Source organism: Crocodylus siamensis, chromosome 8 (assembly GCF_052110815.1).
Source record: "Crocodylus siamensis isolate JL-2025a chromosome 8, ASM5211081v1, whole genome shotgun sequence".
In the NCBI taxonomy this organism is placed as follows: Eukaryota; Metazoa; Chordata; order Crocodylia; family Crocodylidae; genus Crocodylus; species Crocodylus siamensis.
The window spans coordinates 23439089-23450231 of NC_143402.1; positions in this window are offsets into that span (position 1 = coordinate 23439089).

Sequence of the window (11143 nt, forward strand, 5' to 3'; positions counted from 1 at the left end):
GGTCAAAAATAGAAAAGCAGTAGGGAGGAGACATGAATTTAGTTGTCTGTGCACAAATGGGGCAAAGTAATGTAGGGCTCACAAGTCCCCAGAAGTGGGGTGTGGTATTTACAGGGCATAACACAGGAGCTGTTTCTCAAGCTGTATGCAATGTTTTATCTGATAGCATCTCAAGCACTTCTGTTGCTGTCAAATGCTGTCGTGTTCAAGTATTCTCCTGCTTGGGATCCCACTGTAGGAGTACCACACACCTTGTGGGAAAGTGGAAGCCCCAGAGCTAGCTATATCTGTATAACGTCATAACTGCCTTGGACTGGCCCTGACTTTGTGCCCACCCTCTAGGCTGAAAAGCCAGCTTTTTTAGTCCCCGCTTGATTTCCTCTGCATCCGACTACTGGAACTCTGTCTCCTAGAAGCTGAAAGCAAGCTACACTAGCAATGGATGAAGCAGCTCTACCTCCAAACGAGAAACTGCTAACAATGCATCGCTCCAGGGATCCACATGGGCACTTAGCTTCACACATTCTCCAAGGGGATCCACAGGCCTGGTTCATTCAGGACATGAACAAACCAAAACCTGGCTTGTCCGTCTGTGACCTACTGAGGCAGCTGTGCTCAACTGGCACTGGCTGTTTTTTGACATCAGTTGGAGGGTCCCGGATAACAGGCAAAGGTAAGTGATTTCCTGGTAACAGCCAGAAGCAATGAGGGGGTAGGACTCCCAGGTGTAGCAACTGAGACCCCTGCTGCTAGCACTTTGAGGGAGGTCTCAAGAGCCCAGCACTAGTCAGGAAACACCACCTCCCCCCTGGGAGTTTCTGAAGGTCGAATCTACCTGCTCCTGGTACAAGTTATGGTGCAGGAAGGAGCAGGGAGCACAGAGGCCTGGTATTATTGATACCCTGGCATTGTCAGGCCTGCTACAGGCTGTGGCATTTCCTACAGCATTACCCTTTCCAGTGCTTTTCCACACACTACAACTGGCTGCTTATAGGTGTATTCTCTGTGGCTGGGTAAAAGCTCCTGGGAGGAGATCCTGGTGAGCCCAGACTGCTTCCCAGCACGGTGTGCATCCCACTGCAGCACAGCTTTCTCCTGTGTTTGTTTTCTATCTGCAGTCCAATGAGCTTGGTCCTTTACCTGGAGCCTTGATGCAGCCATGGAAGGTGTGAGAAATGTCACAGCTAGAGGCCAAATTGCAAAATCAGGCACTGGGATTGGCCAGCAGAGGGCACTGCTGCCTGGGAAGCTGGGGTCTTTCTCACTCCAGGACAAGAAACAGTGGGCACCAGCGCATTCCCTGCAGCACGGGTTGTCGCCCCGTGTGTGACCTTTTAGGGCAGGGGTGGGCAAAATGTGGCCCAGGGGCCAGATGTGGCCCGCCAGGCCGTTCTATCCAGCCTGCGGGGCCCCTAAAAAATTTAGAAAATGAATATCTGCCCTGGGCTGCCTGTCATTCAGCCCTCGATGGCTTGCCAAAACTCACTAAGCAGCCCTCTGCCCAAAATAATTGCCTGCCCCTGTTTAAGGGGGAAGGTGCTGGAAATTGAAAGGTAGCTCAGAGCCCCTGGCCTCATGAGCATTTCATTGCAGTTGTCAATAGGCTCCTGCAAGTGTATGGTATGAAGTCTGAGTTGATGCATTAATGTTCGTGCTTTGTGATCCCAGGGTGCAGATGCTTGCACCTGGAATCTGCCATCGCCAGCTCCTTGCGGAGAGAGGAAACGTCAATCCAGCACCCACCAGGAGAAGGCGAGGGAGAAAGCAAGAGCAGCCTCCCAAGGCAGACTCAAGACTTGCACCAGTGATGGTAAAACCAGCACTGGAGGTCTTGCTCTCTGGTTGCTTGTTGAGATGGTGCCAAGGAGCAGAGGGGTATCCCTGACCCCATGCTGCCACCCAGTGACCAACTGGGTCACCCCAGACATTGCTTCTTGGAAGAATTGTGCCCTGTCTGCAGCCAGCCTCCCGGTCTGTTCATCTCCTGTTTCCCATATCCAGTTCTGCTTTTCCAATTTCAGTCCTTCCTTCCCTAACGTCTCACCCCCTCCACAGTGGCAGGCCCCTCAGTGCTCCTTCTCCCTTCCTAGTTTCTGCTTTAGTCATCTGGCCTTTGCCTACCCTAGCAAGGTCTAGGGCAGCAGTTCCCAAACTGTGGGTCACGATCCAACATGGGGTCGCAACATCAGCAGATGGGGTCGTGGGGGTGGGGGGTTGTGGGTTGGGAGTGAAGGACCGTGCTGAGGAAATGCAATCATAAATGGGGTCAGGCTAAGGAAAAGTTTGGGAAGCACTGGTCCAGGGTGTGTTACAGAGCTGCTAGCTATGTGGGTTGTTCCTCCAGCTGGTGCCTGCACAGAATGCTCTTCTGAAGGAGCATGTCCCCCTGGCAAGGCTCTGTCCATGGCTCTGACCTTCCACACTCCTTGATGTATATTTGGGTTTGGGGCTTGATATCCTAGAGATACTTTCAATAAGGGACTGGGGAGCTAGGGTTGTGAACGTAATGCAAGAAGCACCAGCTGCAAACAGCTGCCTTCTCCAGCGCTGTGTAGGAGAATGCTGATTTTCTGTGTCAAACAGCTCTGCAAGGCAGTACAGGGACTGTGCTCCATCCTCCGGTGAAACTGCGACCATGGAGGTGAGCTTGCCTTTCACAGAAATCCAGTGTTTTCTTCGCTGAAAGAGCCATAGCCCAAGCTTTGCATTCTTTTCATCTCCATAAAGGAAGCCACATAACACAGACTTCCAGAGACAGGCTTTGCTCTACCTGCCAGCACAGGACCCAGTCTCGGAGGAGATACCAATCCCCAGCCTCTTCATGTGTGTCCTAACTACCAGCTCCCAAGCATTTCTAACAGGACATACAGGCGGGCCACCCACTTCTTAGTGAACCTCTCTCTTCTTCCTTGAACACCTTGTAGAGTTTCAGATCTTTGGGGTTTGAAACCATCAGACAGAAACTTGATTCAGCTCCATAAAGGGCCCCTCTCCTTCCCCCTGCCCTGCTCCTTTCTGAATGTGTTCATGAAATCAGATCTATCCTTCAAAACCAGGCTATAGAGGAGATTCTGGTGCGATGCTGAAGGAAGTGTTGTGTCCAAGAAGAGGTGGTTTGAGATTCATCCAGGTCCCAGAAACCTCTAACCACAATAATAAAAAAGCTATTTCACGTTGAGGAGGCTAACACTTAAGGACACCATGCTGTTGCTGTCCTGGGGGACTGGCATGCAGCTCTCAACTTCAGAGAGCCTTACTTTAGTGAAACAAAAATACCCACTGACCTCAAATACCTCTGGTTCTGTGTGTGAACAAGTTGCTTTCCACTGCCTTCTGCTATGTCTGCAGTGCTAAGCTCAGAAAACAGTGAAAGTCTAGGACTTGCGCCCTGGTATACCTCAGAGGTTCATGCATGACACCAGTCACCTTTCAAATTGCATGAAGAGCCTTGTAGTGTGAAAGGTGCCACACCAAGCCCTTGTGACTGCTGAAATAAGTCTGTTACAGACTTATTTATTGTTATTACAGACTTATTTACTTATTTACTGTTATTTATGGAACAGCATGAACAGCCACAGGGCACTTTTACTGTGTACCCCCCTTCTCCCCTGCCTTGTGCCTGGTCAGGAAGCTGATGCAAAAAGCGGTTCATTTCTCTGGAGGCTCGCAAAAAAAATCTCAGACACACGCTTATTAGCAGCACAAAAGGTGTATTTGCAAATAGGGTCAGAGCAGAGTCAAAAAAACTCAGATTACTCCGAACCCCTGAGGAACTTCTCAGCTGATTTTTATCCTTCCCCTCCTGGGCACATGTGCAGAAACAGGAACTCTTACAGCTCATTTCCGTTTCATACAAACATGTATGTGGCTACGTCACTTCATCCATCGCATGTATGTTATAATTAACTACTTAAGTATGCAGGGCGGATAAGTAAATATGCATCAGCTAATTGCGCATGCTCAGAAAGTTCTTTAGGTCACCAAGAGTTTAAATCCCACCCCCCCTTTCAAGGACACAGTCAGTTGAATTCCAGCTTCTGTAATCTGCATGAGAAAAACCAGGGGGAGAGAGTGATTTAGTATAAGAAAAACTGTAACAAGGCTGGCCAAGGAAAAAAGTCCTTGGCGGTGTTTTTTTCTTATCAGGTACGAGATGCAAACTGTGCATTTCTAACAACACTCCATTTCTAACAATATCCTAACAATACTCCATTTCTAACAAAGCCACCCCCACACCCTGCAGCTCTAGACAATTTAGTGAATAGCCATCAGGGCCAGGGACAGACATTACACATAAACTGGTTTAAGTGATCAGAAACTGCTTTAAACCCGTAACAGACATTCAGTGCACATCAACCAGTTTGAAAATGGCTGAAACTGGTTTGAGATAAACCTGGTTGAATGCAGTATCAGAATTAACTGATTTGGCTCAAACTGGCTTATGCATTGTCACAGTCCTTTTGCTGGTTTTAGTTAAATCAGAGACCTCCAGCATCTCAACATGCTGTCTGGGCTGGGCTCTCTGCTCCAACCCAGCCAGGCTGGCCCTGCTCCTCTGCTCCACAGCCCAAGCAGAGACTGCCAGGGGCAGGGGTCTGGCCAAAGATGGGTTTAATTCCCCCCCCCAGTGCCACCAACAGGGACCCGAGCCAGGTCTGCCCGCACTCCCCGCCTGCTGCTGCAGCAGGGGGACACCATGGCTCCTGAGGCATCGCAGGGCAGGGAGCAGAGTTAGTTTCCTCTCTATCCCACTGGCAGCCGGGTGGCTCCCTGCCTGGAACAGGTCCTCAGCTCCCTACTCCACCAGAGCATTACCTGGGCATGCCCCCTCCCTGCCACTGTGGCGGGAGGGGCAGAGCCCTTACTGGGGGCAGCAGCCCCTGTCACGCTGGGGGAGAGTGAGCCCTTCCTGGTGAAGGGCTGCGCTGTGGGCTCAGGCTGCACATGACAGCACTGGGGTGTGGAGTGGCCCAGAGCCCTGCAAGCCCTCGCAGTGCTGCCACTCCACCGCCGCTCTGCCAGCCCCACAGTGCCACCCCGCCAGGAAGCCGTGATGGGCTCCTACCCATTGGACACTCACGGCTCGCTGCTCCAGCTGCCAGGCAGGGGCAGGGGCAGAGCCAGCCCCTGCAGCTCATTCTGTGCCAGGGCAAGCTATTTATTAAGCCCCGAGGGACAGGGACAGGGTTATTCCTCCAGCCTGTGGCTGAGTGGACAGCTGGGTGGGGACCGATTGCAGGCAGAGAGCCACCTGGCTGCCAGTGGGATAGAGAGGACACTAACTCTGCTCCCTGCCCCGCGATGCCTCGGGGGCCATGGTGCCCCCTGCTGCAGCAGCAAGGGGGGAATGTGGGCAGACCCGACTCGGGTCCCTGCTGGTGACACCAGGAGGGGGAATTAACCCCATCTCTGGCCAGTTCAGCCTGCGTTGGCCATACCCCCCAACCCAGCTTCCCTGCAGCCAAGGGCCAGCTCTAGCCCCCCTGGTACCTGGCCTGGGCAACTGCAGGCATGTGCCTGCACTGTCTCAGTCCAGAAAGTATGTTTGTCCTGTTACAAACCGGTTCAGCCTAGGCAGGTTAGACTAACCTGAAAAGGTTGAATCAGTTCAGGCTCCAGCTTTTTTAATGTCTGTCCATAGCCCAGATAACAGAACAAGTGGACTGGATTTGAACCAGTGGTAAGGAGGGGAAACATTTCCCTGAAAACATCCATTCTCCTTAACTTGTCTTGCCTCACATCAGTTCCAGGGGCATCCCTCAGCCCTGTTACAGCTCCCAAGTCTTCCTCCATCCCCCCCAACCTTCTTTATACTTGGATGCACAGGGAGGCTGTATTTTCTTCTGGGAGACGGAGCAGATGTGCGCTGGCACTGGGGGTCCCCACCCTTTGCATGCAAAGCCCAGGAATCCATGACTGGGCCTGCACTTGATCGAGGACTTTCAGCTGATTTTATCCTTGTTACCTACTCTAGAGGCCTACACCAGCTATTCATAGATTCATAGAAGTAGGGTCGGAAGGGACCTTGTAGATCATCAGGTCCAACCCGTTCTCATTAAGAAACTGAGGGACTGTGGTGTCAACACCTACACAGTCAAATGGGTCACCAACTGGCTGGAGGGCCGCACCCAGAGAGTGGTGGTGGACGGGTCATTTTTGGCCTGGAGGGATGTGGGCAGTGGGGTCCCCCAGGGCTCGGTCCTTGGGCCTGCACTGTTCAACATCTTCATCAGTGACTTGGACGAGGGGGTAAAAACCACCCTGTTCACATTTGCTGATGACACTAAGATGTGGGGGGACGTGGGCACGCTAGAAGGGAGGAATCGGCTGTAATCAGACCTAGACAGGTTACAGGGGTGGGTGGACAAGAATAGGATGGGATTCAACACTGACAAGTGCAAGGTGATGCATCTGGGGAGGAACAACCGGCACCATACCGACAGGCTGGGGAACTCCCTTCTCCTCAGCGCAGAGGCAGAAAAGGATCTTGGAGTCATCACTGATGCCAAGATGAACATGGGCCGGCAGTGCGGGGAGGCAGTCAGGAAGGCCAACCGCACCTTGTCATGCATCCACAGATGCATCTCGAGCAGGCCAGGGAGGTGATCCTCCCCCTCTATGCGGCACTGGTCAGGCCGCAGCTGGAGTACTGCGTCCAGTTCTGGACACCGCACTTCAAGAGGGATGTGGACAGCATGGAGAGGGTCCAGAGGAGGCCACTCGCATGATCGGGGGCAGCAGGACACGCCCTAAGAGGAGAGGCTACGGGACCTGAACCTGTTCAGCCTCCACAAGAGAAGGCTGAGGGGGGATCTTGTGGCCTGTTACAAACTAGTCAGGGGGGACCAGCAGGCACTGGGGGAGTCCCTGTTCCCCCGAGCACTACCAGGAGTGACTAGAAATGATGGTCACAAGCTGGCAGAGGGTAAATTCAGATTAGACATCAAGAGGCGCTACTTCACAGTCAGGACAGCTAGGATCTGGAACCAACTTCCAAGCAAAGTGGTGCTGGCTCCTACCCTGGGGGTCTTTAAGACAAGGCTAGACAATCACCTTGCTGGGGTCATTCGACCCCAGTACTCTTTCCTGCCATGGCAGGGGGTCAGACTTGATGATCTGCTCAGGTCCCTTCCCACCCTACCATCTATGAAACTATGAAACTATGACCCCCTGCCCTGGGCAGGAGAAAAAACTGGGCTCAAATGATCCCAGCCAGGTAGGCATCAAGCCTCCCCTTAAAGACCCCCAGGGCAGGAGCCAGCACCACTTCCCTTGGAAGTTGGTTCCAGATCCTAGCCGCCTTAACTGTGAAGTAGTGCCTTCTAATGTCTAGTCTAAACCTACTCTCTAACAACTTATGGCCGTTATTCCTTGTTACCCCGGGGGGCACTAGGGGGAACAAGGCCTCTCCCAAGCCCCACTGGTCCCCCCTAGTAAGTTTATAGACGGCCACCAGGCCCCAGCCTTCTCTTGTGGAGGCTGAACAGGTTCAGGTCCCAAAGCCTCTCCTCGTAGGGCCTGCCCTGCTGCCCCCTGATCATGCGGATGGCCCTCCTCTGGACCCTCTCCATGTTGTCCACATCCCTCCTGCAATGTGGCGCCCAGAACCGGACGCAATACTCCAGCTGCAGCCTGACCAGTGTCGCATAGAGGGGGAGGAGCACCTCCTTGGCCCTGCCTGTGATGCATCGGTGGATGCACAAGGTACAGTTAGCCCTACTGACAGTGTTCTCGCATTGTCAGTCCATGTTCATCTTGGAGTCAAGAATGATTCCAATATCTCTTTCTGCCACCGTGCTTTCAAGAAGGGAGTTTCCCATCTTATAAGTGTGCTGCTGGTTCCTGCACTTGTCAGTATTGAAACCCATCCTATTTTCATTTGCCTACCCCTGTAGCCTGTCCAGGTCCTGCTGTAATCTGTCCTTCCCTTTTAGCGTGCCCACCTCACCCCAAATCTTGGTATCATCAGCAAATTTAAGCAGGCTGCTTTTCACCCTGTTGTCCAAGTCGCTAATAAAGAAATTGAACACTGTTGGCCCAAAGACCGAGCCCTGGGGGACCCCACTGCCCACTTCCCCCCAGGTCGAATATGACCTGTCCACCACCACCCTCTGAGTACAACCCTTCAGCCAATCTGCAATCCACCTGACTGTGTAGGCATCAATGCCACAGTCACCTAGCTTTTTAATGAGAATAGGGTAGGAAACAGTGTCAAAGGCCTTCCTGAAGTCCAGAAAGATTACATCCACCGCGATACCTGCATCCAATGCTTTTGTGACCTAATCGTAGAAGGCAATCAGGTTGGTCTGACAGGACCTGCCCCTAATGAAACCGTGCTGGTTGCCCTTGAGCATCATCGCTGCTGCTGGCCCATCACAGATGTGCTCCTTGATGATCTCAAAGAGCTTCCCCAGGATTGAAGTAAGACTAATGGGCCTATAACTGCCCGGGTCCTCCCTCTTCCCTTTTTTAAAGATGGGGACCACGTTGGCTTCCTTCCAGTCATCTGGCACCTGGCCAGAGCACCACAAGTGCTCGTAATGCTGTGCCAAGGGCGCAATAACTCCTGCTAATTCCCTCAACACCCTGGGGTGAAGAGCATCTGGACCCGCTGATTTGAACATGTCCATCCCCTCCAGAAACTCTCTAACCCTGTTCTCCCTGACCTTAGGGCTGGCGGCATTTCTCCCAAGTCCGTCTGGAATCTTGGTCGGGGAGTCCCAGTCCCTGCACAAGAAAATGGAGGCGAAGAATTTGTTAAAGCAGTCTGCTTTCTCCTCTGGTGCAACCACCAGATTTCCAAGCATATCCTGCAGGGGCCCCGCATTACCCGGTGCACTTATTAATAGTGCATTTGGCTGGGTTCCCAGGGCTGTGCAAAAAACCTACAGGAGACACAGAGCAAAGATCTCGTGTGCCAAGTAGTTGCCTGCCTGCCTGCCCTTTTGCTGTACTCACCCATGTACCTCTCCCGTCTCCTGAGAGGCAAAGCTGGAGCTGGTCATCATGAGTTGTCCGCAGATCAGTGTCTCTGTGGATGGACACCCCCATTTTTTTGGAGCTGACTGGATTTCAAATTGTCTCAAAAAAATCAAAATGAAGGCTTTCTTATCTTTAAGGGCTGCATTTACTGTTGCGGTATTGGTCAGAACCAAAATGACCAAGGATTAAGAAGAATGGCTGCCTTCAGCGACCTGCAACCAGTGAAGCCAGGCCAAGATGTTGGGTCACAAACGCAGTGCTTTGTGCCCCAGCTCAGGCATCAGAATTTAATCAGGGGCCTCAACTCACATACAAGGGATTTGTCTGTCCCCGGAAGCGCGCTTGATCATTGGCACGGCGCTACCTGAGCCATGTTCCCTAAGGAGTCAAGAGTTTCTGCACTGTAAGCCATTAAAAGTGGAGATGGTTATGACCTGGGGTCTGTTCCTTCTCCATGCGGGCTAATGTTGTAGTCTTCTATCAACGACCTCTGGAGCAGAAGTCTGTTAGGATATATCTGAAACAACTTCTGCAAAATAAGCTCTTGGGCAAACTCGCCAATAACCCCAATGGTGCTGCCCGCAGAAGGGAAGGAAGAAGAGTCAACAGCTTTAAGCAAAACAAAACATTTTTGCAACAGCAAAAAAGTCCTGTTCAGTAAAATGTCCCATGAACTGTCCCTGCTGCCTTTGGAAAAGCAACGGGAGTCCAAGGCTCCTACCGTGAGATGTGAGCACTGACCACTAGGGGGCAGAGTCAGCCTGCCCGTGTGACCACAAAAAAATTCCACTTCTGGGTGTGGGTGTGCTGCTGAAGGGGAAGGGACTGGCCTGTAATTGGAAAATCCCTCTGTCGCCTCACCCTTCCTTAATGCTAAGCGAATAAAACAGGCAGCCATCTCTTAGGAGCCCAGGAAGCACCAGGATGTAGTGGGATGGTACAGTTTGAGCAGGGGTTGGACTAGGTGACCTCCTGAGGTCCCTTCCAACCCTCGTTGTCTTTGATTCTGCGAGGGTAGTGCAGTGAGTACTGGCAGTGCAAACCTCCTCGGCCTGGCACCCATATGCAGTTCTGGAGTCAGCCCTACGGTCACCAGTAGTGGGGAGAGCTGGGAAGTTAGTCTGTGGCCCTTTCAGTCCTTGGCCCACCTGCTGTAACTGCTCAACAGAGAGCTAATAGCAACAGCGGCGGTCTTGGATGTGGAAACATCTGTGCTGAGCACTGGCCTAAGGCTGTGCAAACACATGGTACACTGGCCTCAGGGTTGCCAATTGCGCATAAATTTACAGACACCATCCATAAAAAACAAGGCTAAAAATGCCTGTCTGTAAAATCTGTGAAAAAAGAGCCATTCTTAAAAAAAAAAGCAACTAGGAGTTTGAGTAAGGCTCCATTCTCTAAAAAAGCTGGAGGCAGTGTTGAAGGACAGAGCAGAGTAGCACCACTTGGTGTCTGAGAGAAAATGCAGAACCTTGTCTGCCTATGAACCCTGAAGGGAGCTTTTGTCAGGGTTTTGTGGCCCATGAAAGTCTCCGTAGCTCCCACCCCCCAGTCGTGTGTGGCTGTATCCTGTCTCCTGCCTGTCATACTGCTGGGTTGTATGTGGGCACAATAGGTAGGCACAGTGCACCCCCCCCACACACACACACACACCCTTTCTTTGGGGGGCTGACAGGGAGGGCAGCATGGTGTGGGGTGTAGTTGGGGCTTCAGAATATGAGGTGTAGGAGTGAATAGGGTACCCCAGGGTAGGGGCAACATGGTGTAAAACCATTGCTGCAGTCAAGCAGGGTTGCCAACCCAATAAATTTTTGTATGCACAATCTACAAACTTTTTCCTAACAACCAAATATTATTACTGTGGTTGGTGTTAAACCTTAAATTTGAACCCACCCGTAGCAGAAGAGTTACATTTATATTATGTAGACCATATACTGAAATCATACATCAGTAAAAAGTTTGGAGACTGCCAGTAAAAAAAGCTGGATGGTAAGGTTCTGGGGCAGTCAGTTCCCAACTGAGAAAACATTCCTTTTGGCAAAGAGCTGCAGCAGCTTAAACAGGAATTTGCTTTCCAGACTTGCTGCAGCCTCCAGTGCTGTAAGGTGGCCTGGGCCTATGCAACTGCCCGCTATATGACTTTCCTTTCTTTCAAATGTTC